At 44.1% G+C, this 18,917-nt stretch overlaps 1 protein-coding gene across 1 annotated transcript in view; it reads right to left on the bottom strand.

Annotated features, from left to right (window-relative positions):
• The window catches only part of LOC136627344 (zinc finger protein 345-like), a 501,744-nt gene that overhangs the window by 339,545 nt on the left and 143,282 nt on the right, over nucleotides 1–18,917 (bottom strand). The window lies entirely within an intron of this gene.

The following is an 18,917-nucleotide window of genomic DNA, read 5'->3' as shown; positions in this document are numbered from 1 at the left end:
CACTGCTAGCACGGTTTGCATACGAGGATTCCCTGCAAAAAGACAGGGCTTTCCCTGCTCAGGACACTGCTGCTGGTGCAGGGGTGAGAGCACATGATGCTGGGAGCACTGACTCAGATTCTGGTGATGGGAGGAGAAGCTACTAATATGGAGGGCAATGCACACAGAAGTCCCGAGAGAAAATCAGGAGTGCAACGAGGGGAACCTACATTGATCGAGAGCCTGGGGACAGTAAATGTAATATTGCTCTCGCTGGCCTACAGTCCCAGGTGGGCTCGTTGCAGGAAAGTCTGGGGCAAATGAGGCACGATTTACAGAAGGTTTCAGAGCGTTCCACTGCTGTGGAGGAGAGAGTGGGAATTGTGGAGGATCAAATAATCATCGTATTCTTTCATTTTGGTGGTGTGGGCAATTGGTATTGACCCGTATATGTTTATATTGTTCAAAAGAACACATTTCAAACTGCTTTGAACTTTCAATAAATAGACGCCCATCGTCAGGAACATATTGAGGATGTCTCATGGTTATCATGAGTCTTTATATATCTGTACAAAATACTAGATTTTTTTTTTTGGGCAAAAAAAAAAAATGGTAGCAAATCTTTTCCCTCGTACGGTAGAATGTTATGTTTGTTCCACATTCAAGTACATTCTTGTTCAATCAAGAAGTAAGTAATTCAGCTTCTTTTGAAAGGCTAAGGTCTCTGATTAAGTCACTCAACTCGCTTTGATTAAAACGTTGGGGACATGCCAAAAGTTCGACATAGTCACTGCCGTGTTCTGTATCCTAATGAATATCTGAAGTAGTCAGTTCATCCTCTGAAAGATCTGGTAACTCATGAAAAGTAGGAATTGGTACGTCATCTGAGTGTGGGAGAGGGCATCTTGCAGAGGGTAAATCAGGATGTGTCCACTTGCTATGATTCCTTCGATTCAGTCCAGTAATACTCGCTTTACAAGAATAGCAGTCATCAATGTGGTTTGCTTGTTCTCTGCACACCGGATTTTAAGCAGCTTCTTTTCCCATTGATCCACTATCTTAAGGGTTCAACACACAGTTTGCATACAACATGTAGAGCCCAACTTTTGTCTTGATCACCAAGCTTTACACCAAAGTATGCATGGTAGACCTGTGTCACGAAGCCTTATAAAGGTTTTCTATTTTCTTGTAGGGTAATTTAACCAACTTCTATGACTCGAGGAGGCCATCCTGTATATAAACGTTCAAACAACACAACCACAGGCGTACCGCTAGGGGGAGCAGGGGTCTCGATTTCTACCCGGCCCTTGCAGTCAGGGGGCCCAGCGGCCCCCACGATATAGGGGTTGCACGCTAAGTGCTTGACTGGCTGGTCACCAGCAGTGTGTAGCTGTTGGAGAGAAGGAAGGGATGCCGTCAAAACTGCAGTACATATATTGATCAAACCCTGAGACTATTTGTTTCCTCACTCCCTTCTCATATTGAAGATACGATGGATGTCTTGAGACAAAATGAGGGAATATGTGTTGAACCAAATACTATGTTAGCAACAATGTAGAGTCACTGTATAGCTCCATACACCATCATGGTGGCCTAAAAGCAGTCGACCACTTCCTTAAACAGAGGGGAGTACATTTTCTGGATCACAACTGAAAGAACTGTTATTGTTTGTACTAACACACAATTATTTTCTTTTTAAGGGCCAGTACTTCCACCAGTTCAGGGGCACGGCGATGGGGACCCCATGTGCCCCATCGTATGCCAACTTATTCCTGGGCAGGTGAGAGGAAAACTATGTATTCACTGAAGAGCACTCCCATTGATCTAAGAATGTCGCCCTTTGGATTCGTTTCATTAACAACATTTTTTTGTTATGGAGCGGCGATTAAGCATCCTTCCATTAGTTTATGGATCATTTAAATACTAACAAATAAATTAATTTTGAAAGTAACATCAGAATGGAATTTAACATCTGGATCTTTCTTAGATCTAAAAATTATGAAACAACCCAATGGGTTGCTATCCACAACTCTCTTCAGAAAAGAAACGGCTACTAATGCATTATTGGCATGGGGAGTCACCACACCTACTCCCTCAAAAAAGCTATACCTAAAAGTCAATTCGTGAGGATTCGTCATAATTGCTTTTCCACTAATGATTATGCTCAGAGTGAAAAACTATCAAAAAGATTTAGGGATAGAGGCTATCCAGAAGAGAGCATTGTGAAAGCCGGACAATTTTCATTACAGCAAAACAGGACAGAACTGTTACAGGCGAGAAAAAGGGAAGAGACAGATCAAATCGGGACATCCCACCATCACATACAGACGTGGCCGTAGTCTACGTGATAGACTAGTTAGAAGTCACCTACAATCAGTAATCCCAGATAATATGTGGCTTGGACGACACAACTTTGTAGGTACTTACCCATGTTCTAACCGGGCATCTTGTCCCTTTATTAATAAAAGCTCTTCTTCCACAAGTGCATCCACCTTAACCACTTACACCAATCACAAGTTCATCAACTGCAGAAGTGCAAATGTGATATATGTAGCAACATGTACGTGTCGGTTTAACTATATTGGCAAGACCGTGGGACAGCTGTGCAGGCGCATTCTAGCACATGTCGATAACGTGAGAAGAAGAGAGAGTACCCCTATTGCTAACCATATGTGGGAAAAACGGCAAGGGGACCGAAGCCAATTAACATTGCAAGGGATTGAAACCATCCGGACATATGGGCCGACGTGGGAATATAGGCAGGCTACTCCTAGGCAGGTTGGATCTATAGATTTAATTCTATCCATCCTGCCGGGCTCAATGAGGATCTGTCATTTAATTGTTTCATCTGAGTAGAGGCTTCATATCAAGTATGACGGATTTCTTAACACACCATGGGACTCATCGATAAGTCCATTTATGTGGTATTTAAAGACTGATTAATTAAACATCTTGCATCATATGTTATCAACAATAAATGTATTATATAGATTAAAAATATGGAAACATATTAACCCCTTAAGGACATGGCCTATTTTGGGCTTAAGGACCAAGCCCTATTTTTCAAATCTGACATCTGTCACTTTATGTGCTAATAACTTTTGAATCCTTTTACTTCTCGATGTGATTCTGAGATTGTTTTTTTCGTGACATATTGTACTTTATGTTAGGGTAACAACTGCATCAATAAATTTTGTCTTAATTAGGAAAAAAATCGAACTTTGGAAAAATTCACAATTTTCCTTTGTGTAAGACAATCAAACACCACAAAATAATTAACATTTCCCACAGGCCTGCTTTACACAGCAATAATTTTTTAAGTGTTATTTTATTTTTTGAGACTCCACAAAGTATATAAATTTAGCAGTAATTTTTCAGATTTACTAGCGAATTTCAAAATCTGAATTTTTAAGGGCCAAATCAGTTTAGACGTGGATTTGAAGAGCCTGTATATCAGAAAACCCCCATCAATCGCCACATTTTAAAAACTGCACCCTTCAAAGAATTCAAAATGGCATTTAGGAAGTTTTATTAACCCTTTAGATGTTTTACAGAAATTAAACAAAAGTGCATCAGAAATTAGAAAAATTCAATTTTTCTACAGATTTTTAATTTAAAACCATTTTTTTTCTATAAAGCGGCAGGAGTTAGCAGAGAAATAAAACTCAGGATGTATTACCAGGATTCCGCAGTTTTTAGAAATGCCCCATATGTGGACGTAACCTCTTGTATAGGCACATGGCAGGACTCAGAAGAGGAGCAGTGCTATTTGGCTTTTGAATGCAGATTTTGCTGGAATCATTTTCAGCCCCCATGTAGTGTTTGCAGCTCCTGAGGTAGCAGTACATTTGAAACCCCCAAGAATTGACCCCATTTTGGAAACTAGACCCTCCCCGTGAATTTTTTAAGGGGTGTAGTGAGTGTTTTGAACCCACAGGTGTTTGAGGAATTTTTTTAACAATTGGAGTTGAAGATGAAAAATTCTAATTTTACCAGTAATGTTCAGCTTTAGGCCCAAATTTATATTTTTTACCAGGAGTAGAAGGAGAAAAGGTACCCCATGATGTGTTACCCAATTGCTCCCACGCACGGAAATGCCCCATATATGGGCGTAAACTGTTTGGGCACATGGCAGGACCCAGAAGGAAAGGAGCGCTTTTTGAATGCAGATTTTGCTGGAATCATTTTCAGCCCCCATGTAGTGTTTGCAGCCCCTGAGGTACCAGTACATTTGAAACCCCCAAGAATTGACCCCTTTTTGGAAACTAGTCCCCTCAGGGAGTTTAGTAAGGGGTGTAGTGAGTGGTTTGAACTCATAGGTATTTCAGGAATTTTTTTAACAATTTGAGTTGAATACGAAAAATTCTAATTTTTCCAGTAATGTTAAACTTTAGGCCCAGATATATATATTTTTTTTACCAGGAGCGAAAGGAGAAAGGTACCCCATGATGCGTTACCCAATTTCTCCTGTGTGCAGAAATACCCCATATGTGGACATAAACTGTTTGGGCACATGGCAGGGCTCACAAGGAAAGAACGTGGAATGTGGGTTTATGTACAAGCTGTGCGAAGTACATCGGGGTAAAACGTCAGGGCAATAGTAAAACTACAATTTCAGGGAGGTGAAGTAGATCTTAAAGCAATGTTTTATACAGAGGCGGGTTGTGTGGGGCACGTTTCACACTGGTATACGGTGTCTTTTCTTATCCCCTGTTTATAGCAGACTCTGCACCTCTTTTGGGTCCTTCCCTTCTTCGCAGTGGAGGGAATTTCACTGGGAAAGTGCTGCCCTGGTACAATCCTCGTGGCCTCGCTTCCAGAAGTACTGGGCCTCTCCCCCACCTCCTGGTCCCCAAATATTAGGTCCTTGACTACTTCATCCTGAAATTCAAGGAAAGTGCCCCTCTGGCCTGCACCCCGATACAGCACGTAGGCATTATACAGTGCCATCTGTACGAGGTGAACGGCCAGCTTTTTGTACCACACCCGTGTTTTCCGCATGGCATTATACGGCTCCAGTACCTGGTCTGATAGATCTACCCCTCCCATGTACTTATTATAGTCAAGGACACAGTCTGGCTTGGGGGTTTCTGCACTGGTACCTCATACTGGGCAGGGGGTACTGCTGTGGCCGTGTATTGTCGTCAATATAAGGATATCCCTCTTGTCCTTATACTTGACACACAACATATTGTCGCTGCATTGGGCCCGGCTCTCACCCCTTCTGAGCAGTTGCCCAAGCAGCGTCTTAGAGAGGCTTCTCTGATTTTTTCGGATGGTACCACATGCCACTGTTCCTCTAGAAGCGAGGCTCTGAAACAGGGGGACACTGGTATAAAAGTTATCCAGGTACAGATGGTAACCCTGGTCTAACAGTGGGTGCATCAGTTCCCACACAATTTTCCCCCAGCACGGGGGGGCATTCTGGGGGCTCAATTTTGGTGTCGTTCCCCTCATAAATGCGGAATTTATGCGTGTACCCTGATGTACTTTCGCACAGTTTGTACAATTTCACGCCATACCGTGCCCGCTTACTGGGCAGGTACTCGTGGAATTTAAGCCTCCCCTTGAAGTGCACCAGGGACTCTTCTACTGCAATATTTTTTTTCTGGGGTGTAGGCCTGGGCAAATTTTAAAATTAAAATGTTCCACTACTGGCCTGATTTTATACAAGCGATCATAATTGGGATGATCACTTGGGGGGCACTCTGCATCATCGTTATAGTGTAAAAATTTTTGCATCATCTCAAACCGTGTCCTTGACATTGCCATGCGGAACATAGGAGTGTGATACAAACTATCAGTTCTCCAGTACGCCCGGATGGTCGGCTTTTTTACTAGACCCATAGTTAACACAAGACCCCCAAATTTTTTTATTTCTAGTGCATCCACAGGGGTCTGCTTATGGGGTCTTGCGTAGCTGGAGATGGGATTTTGTTGTATAAAATACTGGGCATATAAATTTGTTTGGGTCACTATGTGGGCAATAAAGTCATCTGAAAAAAAAACACAAAGTCCCTCGCTCTGAGCTCTTCAGTATCAAACTGAATCCCTGGGTTGCCAAAGAAGTCAGGGATCAGGGGTCTAAAATTTTCAGGGGTACCCCAACTAACACCAGGTGTATTGGGGTCCACAGTAGTGGCGGTCCTTGGACGCCTTCTTGGGGGTACAGGTAGTTCAGATTCACTAGATGAGGATGAAGATGAGGAGGAGGAGAATGCGAGAAAAGTCGCGTCATCCCCACTAGCAGAATCTGAGTTGGGTGCAAGCAGTGGTACGCCTCCTTAGCAGTAAATCTCCTGTGGGCCATAGTATTATAAAAGTGTAATATGCACTTCAGAAAAAAAATTATTGTACAGGACACTGCGGGATCATTGGGATGGGGTGACCAGCGAACGGGGGCAGAAATGCAGAACAAACTTTATTTTTCTCTTCTTTTTTTATTTTTTTTTAGACTGACATATGCTGATACTACACGAACTACACACTATGCTGACTAATGACGGGAAGGGGGACTACGAAATGCGCTACACTACTATACTAATCACACTGCACTACAGATCCCAGCTACACTACACTACTGATCACACACTGCACTACAAATCCCAGCTACACTACAGGTCACACTACAAAGCACACCTCTCTACACTATTGATTACACCTCACTACACTCTCACTACACTACTGATTACACATCACTACACTACAGATCGCTTTTATATTCTTTTTTTTTACGCAGCCCTATCTCTCTCTACAACCACCGGAAGCACTGTGAGGCGATTGCAGAGAGAGACTACACTATAAACAGCGGTCTCTCTTCTGTCGATCTGTGATTGGACAGTGAGTTCTTCACTGACCAATCACAACGATTGCTGGGGTGGGACCAATGTGATTGATCACTGGCCCGCACGTAGTGATTGTCTGCTACGTTGTTAGCAGACGTCACTAGTGTGTCTCCGCGATTGTCACCGCAGCGACACTGTAAGCGCAGGACGTAAATTTACGCCCAATTGCAGGAAGTATCCTGCTGCCAGGACGTAGACTTACACCCTGGAGCGGGAAGGGGTTAATATACGTGTCGATGGAATCCTTCCCTTATTTATCACTTCTCAAGTATGAATGCTGTTAATATTATCATAAAAGCCTGCATATTAGACACCAATTAAAGGGGTTGTCTCACGCCAAAACGGTTTTTTTTTTCTATTCAATAGGCCCCCCCGTTCGGCGCGAGACAAACACAAGGGATGGGTTAAAAAAAAAAAAAAAAGTTTATTACTTACCCGGATACCCGCGCTGCGGCGACTTCTTTCTTCCTTTACAAAGATGGCCGCCGGGATCTTCACCCACGATGCACCGCGGGTCTTCTCCCATGGTGCACCGTGGGCTCTGTGCGGTCCATTGCCGATTCCAGCCTCCTGATTGGCTGGAATCGGCACACGTGACGGGGCGGAGCTACGAGGACCAGCTCTCCGGCACGAGCGGCCCCATTCACCAGGGAGAAGACCGGACTGCGCAAGCGCGTCTAAAAACGCCAGAAGACGGCGAATTTAGACGGATCCATGGTGACGGGGACGCTAGCAACGGAGCAGGTAAGTGAATAACTTCTGTATGGCTCATAATTAATGCACAATGTACATTACAAAGTGCATTAATATGGCCATACAGAAGTGTATACCCCCACTTGATTTCACGAGACAACCCCTTTAAGCAGCCTACATTATATGTTCCCTGACATAACACGCAGGCACGACCTTTTACTAGACAGCGCGCTGTTGATGTCAAGGTTCACGTTGTATGGTCACATCAATTGTGCTTTGGTGTGTATCTGAGAAGTAAACACTGATGCCGCAGTGTAACCATGTTACAACACTGGATATTGTGGTCTATCTGTAGTGATGCTTAAGGTTGGCAGGGATGAATTCTCCCAACGCGCATGCTCAGACGTCTTGACGTGATGACATTGTCAACCGCTGCATTCTAGATAGTGGAACGCAGCATATGTCTGCACACAGTAATGCCCTGGTCACATCCCTGGAGAGGTGGAATGTGACTGTCAAGAGCGGGAATAAACACACCGGTAATACGGCATCTCTGGGCTGCATCCCACTACATCTGGAGCGATCGAAGAGCACCTTAAGGTGATTGTACGGTAGATCGTGTGAGACGAAGCCTTATCTTATTATATTCATGAAGGGCCTTACATGACTTCCCTGTCACCATGGTTACCTCTTCAGTACTTTCACCTAGAGGGTGGTTTCCTCTTACGTATACATACTCTGATTGGCTATCTAGAAGACAAACCTTTTATAGGAGGACTAAATAAAGTCCTATATAAACGGCTGCAGTGAAAGCAGCTTAGTTGATACTAGCAGCCTACCATCAAGACTGTTAGTCTGTCACTCCACGTCCTCTGTTACTTCTCATCTCCTCTCCTTTATCACCCATTTATATGAGTTGCTTATCAGTTAGAGCATATCGAGATTAGTTTAGGAAAGGATCTAAGTAGATTAGGGAAATTAGGGAGAGAAAAAAAACAAGGAAAAAGAGATAGGAATAGATAAAAACAGATAAACAACTTAATAGGGAGAACAGAGAGAAAAAACAGGAAAGTTCTCAGATAGTTATGAAGTAATAGTAAGTGAAGAAGTGGAGCATAATTACAACACTAATTTTCAGTGAATTAGCAGTGACGAGCGATTGTTGAATTACTGTTAGGGAACTGAATTGCTTCCAAGATATTTACTACTTATAATAGCTTAAAAAATAGCGAGATGACTAGAAAATAGAAATCGAAGCGGCAGCTGACCCCTGCGACATCAGAGGAGGCTGTAATATGAGGCTTCTGCTTTGATTCAATTGTACTCCTAAAATCTTGAGGGGAGTGATAAGGGAATACTTTATTTTGACTTATTGTTGATTTTGCCTGTTGTACTGGTCATTATACATCTTTAGCCAGTATGCACTAAGGCTGCCTGTCCGCCGGAGAGCAGCAGCCAGCTGACAGATCTCCGCTGTCAGGCTATATAACAAGCTCACCGCGGAGAATCTCGGCAATTCGCAGCATGCTGCGGTTTGCTGTCCACGAGCAGAGAATAGCTATGATTCTCCACTCGTGGACAGGTGGGCTGCGCTCACTGCATTCCCCGCAGCTGGATTACCGCTGCGGGAAACGCGGTGAAAATTCGCCTGTGGACAGGAGCCCTTAATACATAAAGCTATGGTGTTACAAGGTCATACTATACACCAACAGAGGCACATCTGATCCCTGAAGAGCTCCATGGTGAGCGAAACACATTGGACCAGGGCCTACTGATACTGAGAGATTTATATCTCCTCTTGTGGGTTGATCATATTGACCCCACCCCTCCGCCTCAGGGAGCTGCCAAATAAGATCAACCGTTTGTTGAAAAGTTATAGTGACACCAAACACAACTTTAAGTAACCATCGAAGTGGAGGAATAATCCACACCATTTTGTTCTTGACACTTATCACAATAACTGAGGAACACTCTTATGTTTTTAACATTTTTTAATGTCAGATGTTTTTTGTGTTAGTCTTTGCTTTTAGTGATATCATTAAAAGTTACGTTTTAAGTCCAAATCAGTGAAAAATCGTTTGCTTTGTAGGGGCAATGTAGGCGGGAGGCGCATATGTGGTACAAGAAAGCATAGCCAGAAGTAAAGGTGTTACCTGGCCAGAGTTGTTACAATATTGCGGGGGACTCCTCAGGAAGTTTTGTTTGCTACATCTCAGGGTTCTTGTATTTAACCGAGTGCAAGGAGTATATATTTGTGAGTCTATCACAATGGTGGCAGTCTGTTTACTTGACTTGTGATATCAAGCTTAAAGGGGTTGTCCCGCGCCGAAACGTTTTTTTTTTTTTTTTTTCAACCCCCCCCCCCGTTCGGCGCGAGACAACCCCGATGCAGGGGTTAAAAAAGAACACCGGAGAGTGCTTACCTGAATCCCCGCGCTCCGGTGACTTCTTACTTACCTGCTGAAGATGGCCGCCGGGATCCTCTCCCTCGCAGGGCTTCTGTGCAGTCCATTGCCGATTCCAGCCTCCTGATTGGCTGGAATCGGCACGTGACGGGGCGGAGCTACACGGAGCTACACGGAGCCCCATTCAGAAAAGAAGAAGACCTGGACTGCGCAAGCGCGGCTAATTTGGCCATTAGACGGCGAAAATTAGTCGGCTCCATGGAAACGAGGACGCTAGCAACGGAGCAGGTAAGTGAAAAACTTTTGATAACTTCTGTATGGCTCATAATTAATGCACGATGTATATTACAAAGTGCATTAATATGGCCATACAGAAGTGTATAACCCCACTTGCTGCCGCGGGACAACCCCTTTAAGGTTCTCTAGCAGGATGTCTTTCCAGTAAATGACCCCTAGGTGTCAGCAGCGTACAGAAGGAATCCTGTTCCTATGGATTTGTAGCTGTGGTTCCAATTCCTTTCTCCTCTATAGGGATTCCTCTCACCCCCAGCCCACAGGCGTGAATCGAACAGGTAAGTGGGAAAAGGGGCGGAGGGATGGATTGCTTCACCCTTCTATGCTGGGGGTACTCCACAGAGGCCTGCACCTTTTCTCTTTCTCCTGCACCCTCTTCCCACTTGCTTCTCTCCTCTCTCTCCCAAGACTCCACAGCCGTGGAGATACAATGGAGGGGACGCACTCCTCTATCCCACAGCTCCAAGATGGCAGCTACCCAAGGAGAGGTAAGTGGCAGCGTATCCTGGGATTTGGCACGGTCTCTGATGCTCAGATCCCTAGGGAGCGCTAGCACCGCTGTGTAGGAGACCCAGGGTAGAGGGATTCACTGGCTGGAGGCTGGCAGGTTGGATGTTGAAGCTGCTACCAACGGCAGTATCACTTACCTGGTTTCAGGATGGAGGGAGCAGGCAGCAGCTGTGTCTCTTTCCGGAGGCTTCCAGACTGGTACCTGCTCTGAATCGCTGGGCATGAGTGCTCCAGCCAGGCTCCTTCCAAGTGCCAGCATCCGGTAATCGAGCCCAGAGATCTGCAGGCTTTAGTAGACTGTACAAGGCTGTGGACAAGGGTCCATCGCTGATTAGACCTTCAAAGGTCTCTAAATGCTTCCTCAAGGCTGGGAGGGCAATGCCGGATTGGTACAGGCCCCAGTAAAGGCAGGATGGTGGACAATTCTGCAGGCGAGAGGACAGAGCTCTCATGAGCACATCCAGTCTCTTCGCTTGCTAGGCCATGCCTAACCCCCCTCCCTGGTCAGATTTCTAGCATTAGTCACCATACAGTTTAGAGATTTTTCTTTGTTTTTACTTTAAGTGTATCCCTATTAACTCTCCTACCTGTTCTAACTGTACTAAACCCTTTAACCGCTCTGCCACCATTTCTATTACTTAGTCCCAGGTCACTGTCTACACTATCTTTCCCCCTATCTCTGTTTGCCCTCCTCCCCAGTTCCTAGTTTAACCCCTTCCCGCTCCTGGACGTACCTGGTACGTCATGGCAGCCTGGTACTTCCCGCAACATGACGTACCTGGTACGTCCTGGAGATAGCGCGGGATCACATAAGATCCCGCGCTATCCCGCAGCAGGAGCCGGCTGTCAGTCACAGCCGGCGTCCCGCTCCAACAGCGGGGGGACATCAGAGATGCGCCCGCCGCTGTTAACCCCTTCCCTGCCGCGATCTAAGTAGATCGCGGCAGGGAAAGAGTTCACAGAGGGATCGCGATCCCTGTGTGTCTCCGGCCGGAACTCGCGATGTTATCGCGAGAGCCCGGCCTGTCACCATGGCAACAGGACGCCAGACACTGGCGTCCTGTATTGCCTGTGCCTATAATCGCTGTACAAGCGATAAGGCATGGCAGAGCAGTAGCTTTGCCATGCCTTATGACAGCGATCATAGGCACAGTGATGTAAGTCCCTCAGAGGGACTCAAATAGTATAAAAAAAAGAAAAGAAAAGTGTAAAAAAAAGAAAAATGTAAAAAAAAAAAAATGTAAAAAACCCCTTTTTTATGCTTTTTCTAATATTAGCATAAAAAAAGGGAAAAAAAACTAAAACCCCACATATTGGATATTGACGCGTCCGTAACGACGTGTACAAAAAGTTGAACACGCTTTTTATTTTGTACGACAAAAAGCGTAAAAAAAAACGCTAAAAAACAGAGGCAAAATGCTAATTTTTAGCATTTTGCCTCACAAAAAATGCAATAAAAGTGATCAAAAAAGCCGTACATTTCCCAAAATGGTACCAATAAAAACTACCGCTCGTCTCGCAAAAAATAAGCTCTTAAAGAGCTCCGTACATAGAAAAATAAAAAAGTTACATGACTTTGAATGCAGCTATAGAGAAAAAAAAAAGATTTCCAAAAAAAGGGGGTTTTATTGCAAAAAAGTGTAAAAACCTAAAAAAAATATAACAATTTTGGTATCGTTGTTACCGTACCGACCCGCAGAAAAAATTTAGTGTGTCATTTATGCTGCATGATTAACGCTGTAAAAAAAAAAAAAAAAATCTATGGCAGAATTGATGCGTTTTCTCTCCCTGTTATCATTAAAAAAAAAAAAAAAAAATTTTACGATATTGTCTATGTACCCAAAAGTGGCACCGATAAAAACTACAGATCGCCACGCAAAAAACAAGCCCTTATACGGCCGCGTCCACGGAAAAATAAAAAAGTTATGGCTTTTGAAAAATGGAGATGGAAAAATACCAAAAAATCGCTTGGTCCTCAACGCCAAAATAGGCCATGTCATTAAGGGGTTAAACACCCCTCCAACCTTCTAGCCATCTTCTCCCCAGCATGGCTGCATGAATTATGTAGACATGCCTAGCCGCTTTTACAAACTAGAGCAACGTTTTTGAAAATGTAGACAAATAAGCAAAAAGCATCTAAGCCTAATATAAGAATAAGGCGGAATATTTTGGGCGAGTTTTGTGAGATGGGCGGCTATAGCGTGACCGAAGAACAGTTCCACAGATTGATCGGTGTGCTCAAGCTAGCCATTAGACGAAGGATGATGCGGGGAAGAAAAATCAAGTTTTACTTCCATCAGGCCGCATAAAGCTCTCCAGAAACGGAATGGGAATTGAACTCCATGATTTGAGATGGCATAAAGTGAAAGTCAGTGCAGCTTGAAGACGTGTCACAAACAGATATACCAGAAAGGAAGCAGGGAGGAGGAAGGGGAATAAAGTGAGCCATCTTGGAGAATTTATCAACTATCACCCAAATCAGTGCAACCAGGGGAGATAGGAAGATCTGTAATAAAGTCCATGGCAATATGTAACATGAGTGACACTGGGACTGGCAGAAGGTGAAGTTATCCGGCTAGGCGCTAGAGTGGAGGCTTGTTCCTGCTGCAGGTATGGCACCAAAGACAATGTCTTTATGCATAGTACGTCACCAGTAATCGTAAAAACTATGATTTCACTTATAACCTGGATGTCTAGACAGTCTAGACTCACTCATGCCTCTAAGAAAGAGCACAAGAGGTTCGGGATAGTCATCTGATACATCAAAGAGCCTGGAAAGATCGCCTGTCTTAGTATTCTTCTCAGCAAGATGGAAATGCAAGAGGAAGTTGAACCTTTCAAAGAGCAGTGACCAGCAAGCTTCACGTGGATTCAGATGCTGCGCAGGTTGAATATGTCAAATTCATATGATCTGTGTAGATGAGCAGATCCCCCAGCAGCTGCCTCCATTCCTCCAAGGCAAGCTTAATCGCCAGTAACTCACAATCACCAATGGGGTCGTTATTCTTCAAGGAGGTAAGCAGTTTAGAGGACAAACCACAGGTAGTGTTTTTGCCCTTGGAATTTTTTTGATACAAAAGGGCTCCTGACCCCAAAGAGGAGGTGTTGACTTTCAGATAAAAAGGTTTCGAGATGTCTAGGTGAGGAATAATGTGGGCACTGGAAAACATCTGTTAAAGCTTGGCAAAAGCCTTTTCAGCCTTGGATGATAAACTTTTAGGGTCAGTACACCAAAGAGCCATGATGGACAGTGGAGCAGTCTAGGAGGAAAAGAGTGGGATGAACCGGTGATAATTTGCAAACCATAAAAATTGCTGGATGGCCTTCGGACTGCGAATTTTAGGCAGTTTTTCTTTGACCATATTGAGGCCTTGAGCAGAAATGATGTACACAAGGAAGAGCAATCTGGATTGTTCAGACACTTTTCAAACTTGACATAGAGAAAGTTTTGACATAGATGCTGTAGGATTGTCTTTAAATGTGTGCTGTGTAAGGGCTCCTACCCACTTGTGTTTTTTTTAACACTGCAATATTGCTGCAGTTTTTTAACGTGATTGTCAATAGGACAATCTATTTTAAGATTTTTTGAAATATATTAAGACATGGCTTGACTCTCTAGAAGAGACAATGGATACAGTCAACCTCTAGGAGGAGATGTGCCTGCCAGGGGGTCAGTAGGGCAATAATATGGTTTGTGTGGCAGCAGAGGCCTAGCCTCTTTCTTACTAATAACATCTGCATACATAGCGTATTGTGGAGGTAGACATGGAAGCTCGGGAGGAGTGTGTGGCCTGCAGAAACAGCATGCAGAGAACGGGTATAGCAGCGGATGCTTCAGCACAAGATTTGCCCAGTATGTCAGTCGATGATGAGAAAATGCAGTTGTAGTCAAGGAAACTCCAGTAAAACTGAGTTTATGGCTCTGGGTAAAACCAGTAAAGAAGTCTTTTTCCTGTGCAGAACTCCAGTTTGCATATCTAGTGAAATGGTGACATACCTGATGATATCAAACATGAGCTCGTCATCTATATAAATGAAAAATGGACTTCTTTAAGGGTAGCATGGGTATCCTGTGCTTGACCACCAAGACCTGGTGGATAAAGTACCCAGCAGTGCTGAAGTCCACCTCTGAGTCGCCACAGGTTGGAGGTGTAGGAAGCAGGAACTTTGGAGAGGACTTAGTGTCACCTAGCATAGCCTCTCCAACTGGGCCTAGTTGACACAATTTCTTGGCTTTACTGGGCATCATCTCAGAAAATATCCATCACCACAGCAATACAGACAAGTTTTTCGTTCGCCTTCTTTGTCATTCCTCAAGCAAAAGTTTAGCTCTTTCTATCTTCACAAGTTCCTGAAAAGACAGAGCAGGAGGAGGCTGAAGTGGACTACAGAGACTAAGAACCAGACAAATTTTCTTTTTCTCATGAGAGACCCCATATAGGTGTTCTCTGAACCAAATATTAATTCTTGAAGCCAAACAGAAGAGGTTTTCTAAGGACAAGGGTAAATCTCTGCCAGTCAACTAATCTTTTATTCTGCTGGAACACCCCAGGTACTAGTACATCAACTAGGGGTGGAGACATGGGTTGGCCGGCCAGAGTGACGCCCCCCCCCCCCCCCCAGGTTAGAGTTAGGGATGTCTTAGGGTTAGTGTTACAGGTAAGGATCTGCTCACTACCCACTTTTGCACAGTGCTGTCTGGCTCTGGTGAGGACTGTGAGCTGCTGTTTGGCCGGGGCACATGGCAAGTTGCGGGGAGAGACAGCGTGGCCACCGTAAGCTGTGCTGCTGGATGGGCTGACAGCTTCATGCACTGATGGGAGACCTCTGGGGATGGGAGCAGAGCTCATCCGACACTTAAGTACAGGCATCTTACAGCAGTGCCAGGTTAAGCCTCAGTGGCTCCATGCATGTTGCCATGTGAGAGTGTGGTCTTCGTGAACGCCGGAGGCGGATGGGAGGACACCAACAGCGCCGCAGCTGGCACGGCAGAACAGCAGCCGAGAGGGTAGATAATGGTAGAGTGTCGCTTAAAGTAACAGCAGTGTCAGAAAAGGAGATGGCAGGTCGCCGGGGCAACACACAGTGGCCACAGATGCTGAGATGCCAGGGTGGCGCAGGACAATAGGAGAGGTGTGACCTTGTTTCGTGTCCATCATCCAATCCTCACTTGTGCTTGTCACCTGCCACTGCCTTATCACTCAGGACCACCCATGTCTCCACCCCTAGTTCCGGTGGAGACAAGATGCACCAGTACCGAACAACCCACCCAGAAAGCTGCCTGGAGCACCTGATAATTTCATGTTATTTTTGTAGCTGGTGCGCAAAATCGTATAGCATACTGGCTGACCACCCTGGATGCTTGAGATAGGCTCAGGAGAGCAGATGAAACTTGGCACTTCCTCAAATACTGTACGAAACGTGGCCAGGAATGTCTGAAGATCTGAAGTCGCAGGACTCTTACGCTCCCATAATGGTATAAGCCCAGAATAAGGCATCATAGCACAATAGAGAAATAATAAAACACAACTTTACTGTGATCAGTAAGAAACTGTAGATTTGAGTTCAAAATGAATCTGGCATTGATTGAAAAATAGGGCCTCCATCATAGCGTGATGGTATTGGCAACTGAGTCTCATTGGAAGGAACAGAAGCAGAAGGCAGACACATAGGTTGAGCCATAAAATGAGTCAGCGCTTGGTTAGTGAGCTGGGTTACTACTTGCAGAGCAACTTGAGAAGCAACTTAAATGTCAGCTTGTGCAGAACACTTTGGGCTTTATATCATCAGCAAACTTGCTTATCAAAAATATTTACAGTATGTGTTCCTGAGGGTTATTCATTGATAACAAGGTCAGGATTTTTTGTTGTCCTGGGATTTTCCCTAATTGGCTATTTTCAATTAAAAAATAGATCATGCGAGTTCAGCATCCAAGGAGATGTTCATTATCACTTCTAGGAATTTTGCCAGGAGTTACAATCTTTAAGGGCACACTTATTACCAAGCCGACAGCCCTCTGGCAGAGGTATACCAGCAGCCTGCAGAATATCCTGCATTAAGAAACTCCAGCACTTCCCTGGATAGCTAATGTGCTAATGTGGATTATGTTTAGCACTGATATAGGGAGCAGGGGTCTCTTGGGAATCCCTCTGTCAGGTCAGCCCCAATTACAACAATTATTGTGTTGGTAAGTAGCCAGCGCAGGGTAGAGAGCTCACCGCCATGTGGCCGCACATGCCTGTGCCAGAATCGGAAGTCTCCAACTTTTTTTATTGACAAATTCTGCTTTCTACTGGCACCACTTTGGGGTACTATACATGTAATTTATTGACTTAGTCTTCTGAATTTTTGGGAGAGATGATAAAAATTCATTACGGTGCTATCAATTTGCAAGGCTATTTTTGTTTTAGTATTTTTGTTGAATAAGATCTTCTTTACGTAGAAAATTGATCTTTTTTTTTGAGGCGGCACTATCTGAGACTTATAACTTTTCAATGCTGAAGTGAAATAAAGTGGTTTATCCAGGAATATCCGAGGGGATGTAATATTCTGTTTTTTAAATTAATGACATAAACTGCAAAATGGTATAGAAAAAAATACAACATACTATCGAAAAAACAAGTGGCATTAGAAAAATAATAAAAATCCCAGGTCTCGGGCAGGGGTGACTCAAAAAATGATAACTAGGGATGAGCGAACGTACTCGGATAAGCACTACTCGTCCAAGTAATGTGCTTTATCCGAGTATCTCCCCGCTCGTTCTGAAAGATTCGGGACGCGCTGCGGAGCGGGGAGCTGCAGGGGAGAGCGGGGAGGAACAGAGGGGAGATCTTTCTCTCCTTCTCTCCCGCCCGCTCTCCCCTGCTCCCCGCTGCGACTCACCTGTCAGCCGCAGCGGCCCCCGAATCTTTCAGAACGAGTACAGCGATACTCGGATAAGGCACATTACTCGGACGAGTAGTGCTTTACCGAGTATGCTCGCTCATCCCTAATGATAACTTGTCCCCATAAACATGTTTGAAATCTATCAGTATCTCTCTAACAAGTGAGTCCGGGTGAGCCGTCATTCCTTGTGGTTGTGGAATATATGTCATTTATAGTTTTGATTGTTTACTTTCTTCCTAGATTTTACAGAGAGGTTTTCTGAATAAAAACGGCATTTCCACAATCGGTGTTTGCATTATTCTTTTTTCATGCTGGTGTAATTTATAGAGATTGTCTTTTTCAGAAGATTCTGATTGCAGCGGTACAATAAATAGTAACATAACATAGGTCTTTTTTCAGCCTTACATACTATGTTGATCTAGTTCAGCCTATTACCACCCAATGTTGACCTACAGGAAGGCGAATGTACCCAATGAGGTAGAAGCCAATTTTCCTCTTTTTAGTGAGAACATTTCTTCCAACTCTTGAGTCTGTCAGTCAGAATAATCCCGGGATCACGACCCCTCTGAAGTAAACTGGTGACTATAACCGGTAATCTTGTTGCACTCAAGACAGGTATCCAGGCCCCTCTTCTACTCTTCTAGTGAGCATCATCACATCATCAGGCAGAGAATTTCATCGTCTCACTGCTCTTACAGTAAAGAACCCCATTTTATGTTGTGTAGAAACCTTCTCCTCTAGATGGAGCAGGTGTCTCCTTGTTACAGTCATAGTTCTTGTAAATATTGGTAAGTATTGAATTTTTCTTACAATTAAAAAAAAAACAAAAAAAAAACCTAAACATTTAGTCTCACATACCAAACGTTTCCTGTGCCGATCACCTCCCCAGGAGATAAAATGTATAACAACACATGTTGCCTGAATGACCACATTTCATCCCAAATCATTCATTTAATAGATCTTATTTATATATTTTAAGTAGAAAAAATAAAAAATCCTCAGCACTTCTTAGTGGGAGTAAGGCTATAGCAGTTGCTGCTCAGCAATAAGATTTATTGATATCCATAAAAAACAATATGCAACACGTTTTGACGCATTATGCGTCTTTCTCAAGCATTATTATGCCAAATTATAACATACATTTATTTAAAATACTGATCACTCACATGACTGAAGAGACGCAGGTTGTCGGACTCCCACTGTGACGTCATCTTCCAGGTTGTGTCGCAGGACATCAGTGACGCACATACGTTGCATGTGAAGTAAGACGTTTCTTGCAGGTCCTTAGATGAAACGCAACGAGCGT

The sequence above is a fragment of the Eleutherodactylus coqui genome, chromosome 5 (genome assembly GCF_035609145.1).
Source record: "Eleutherodactylus coqui strain aEleCoq1 chromosome 5, aEleCoq1.hap1, whole genome shotgun sequence".
Taxonomy (NCBI): Eukaryota; Metazoa; Chordata; class Amphibia; order Anura; family Eleutherodactylidae; genus Eleutherodactylus; species Eleutherodactylus coqui.
The sequence above is the reverse complement of the archived record's forward strand: the minus strand, read 5'-3'. Positions and strand labels throughout refer to the sequence as shown.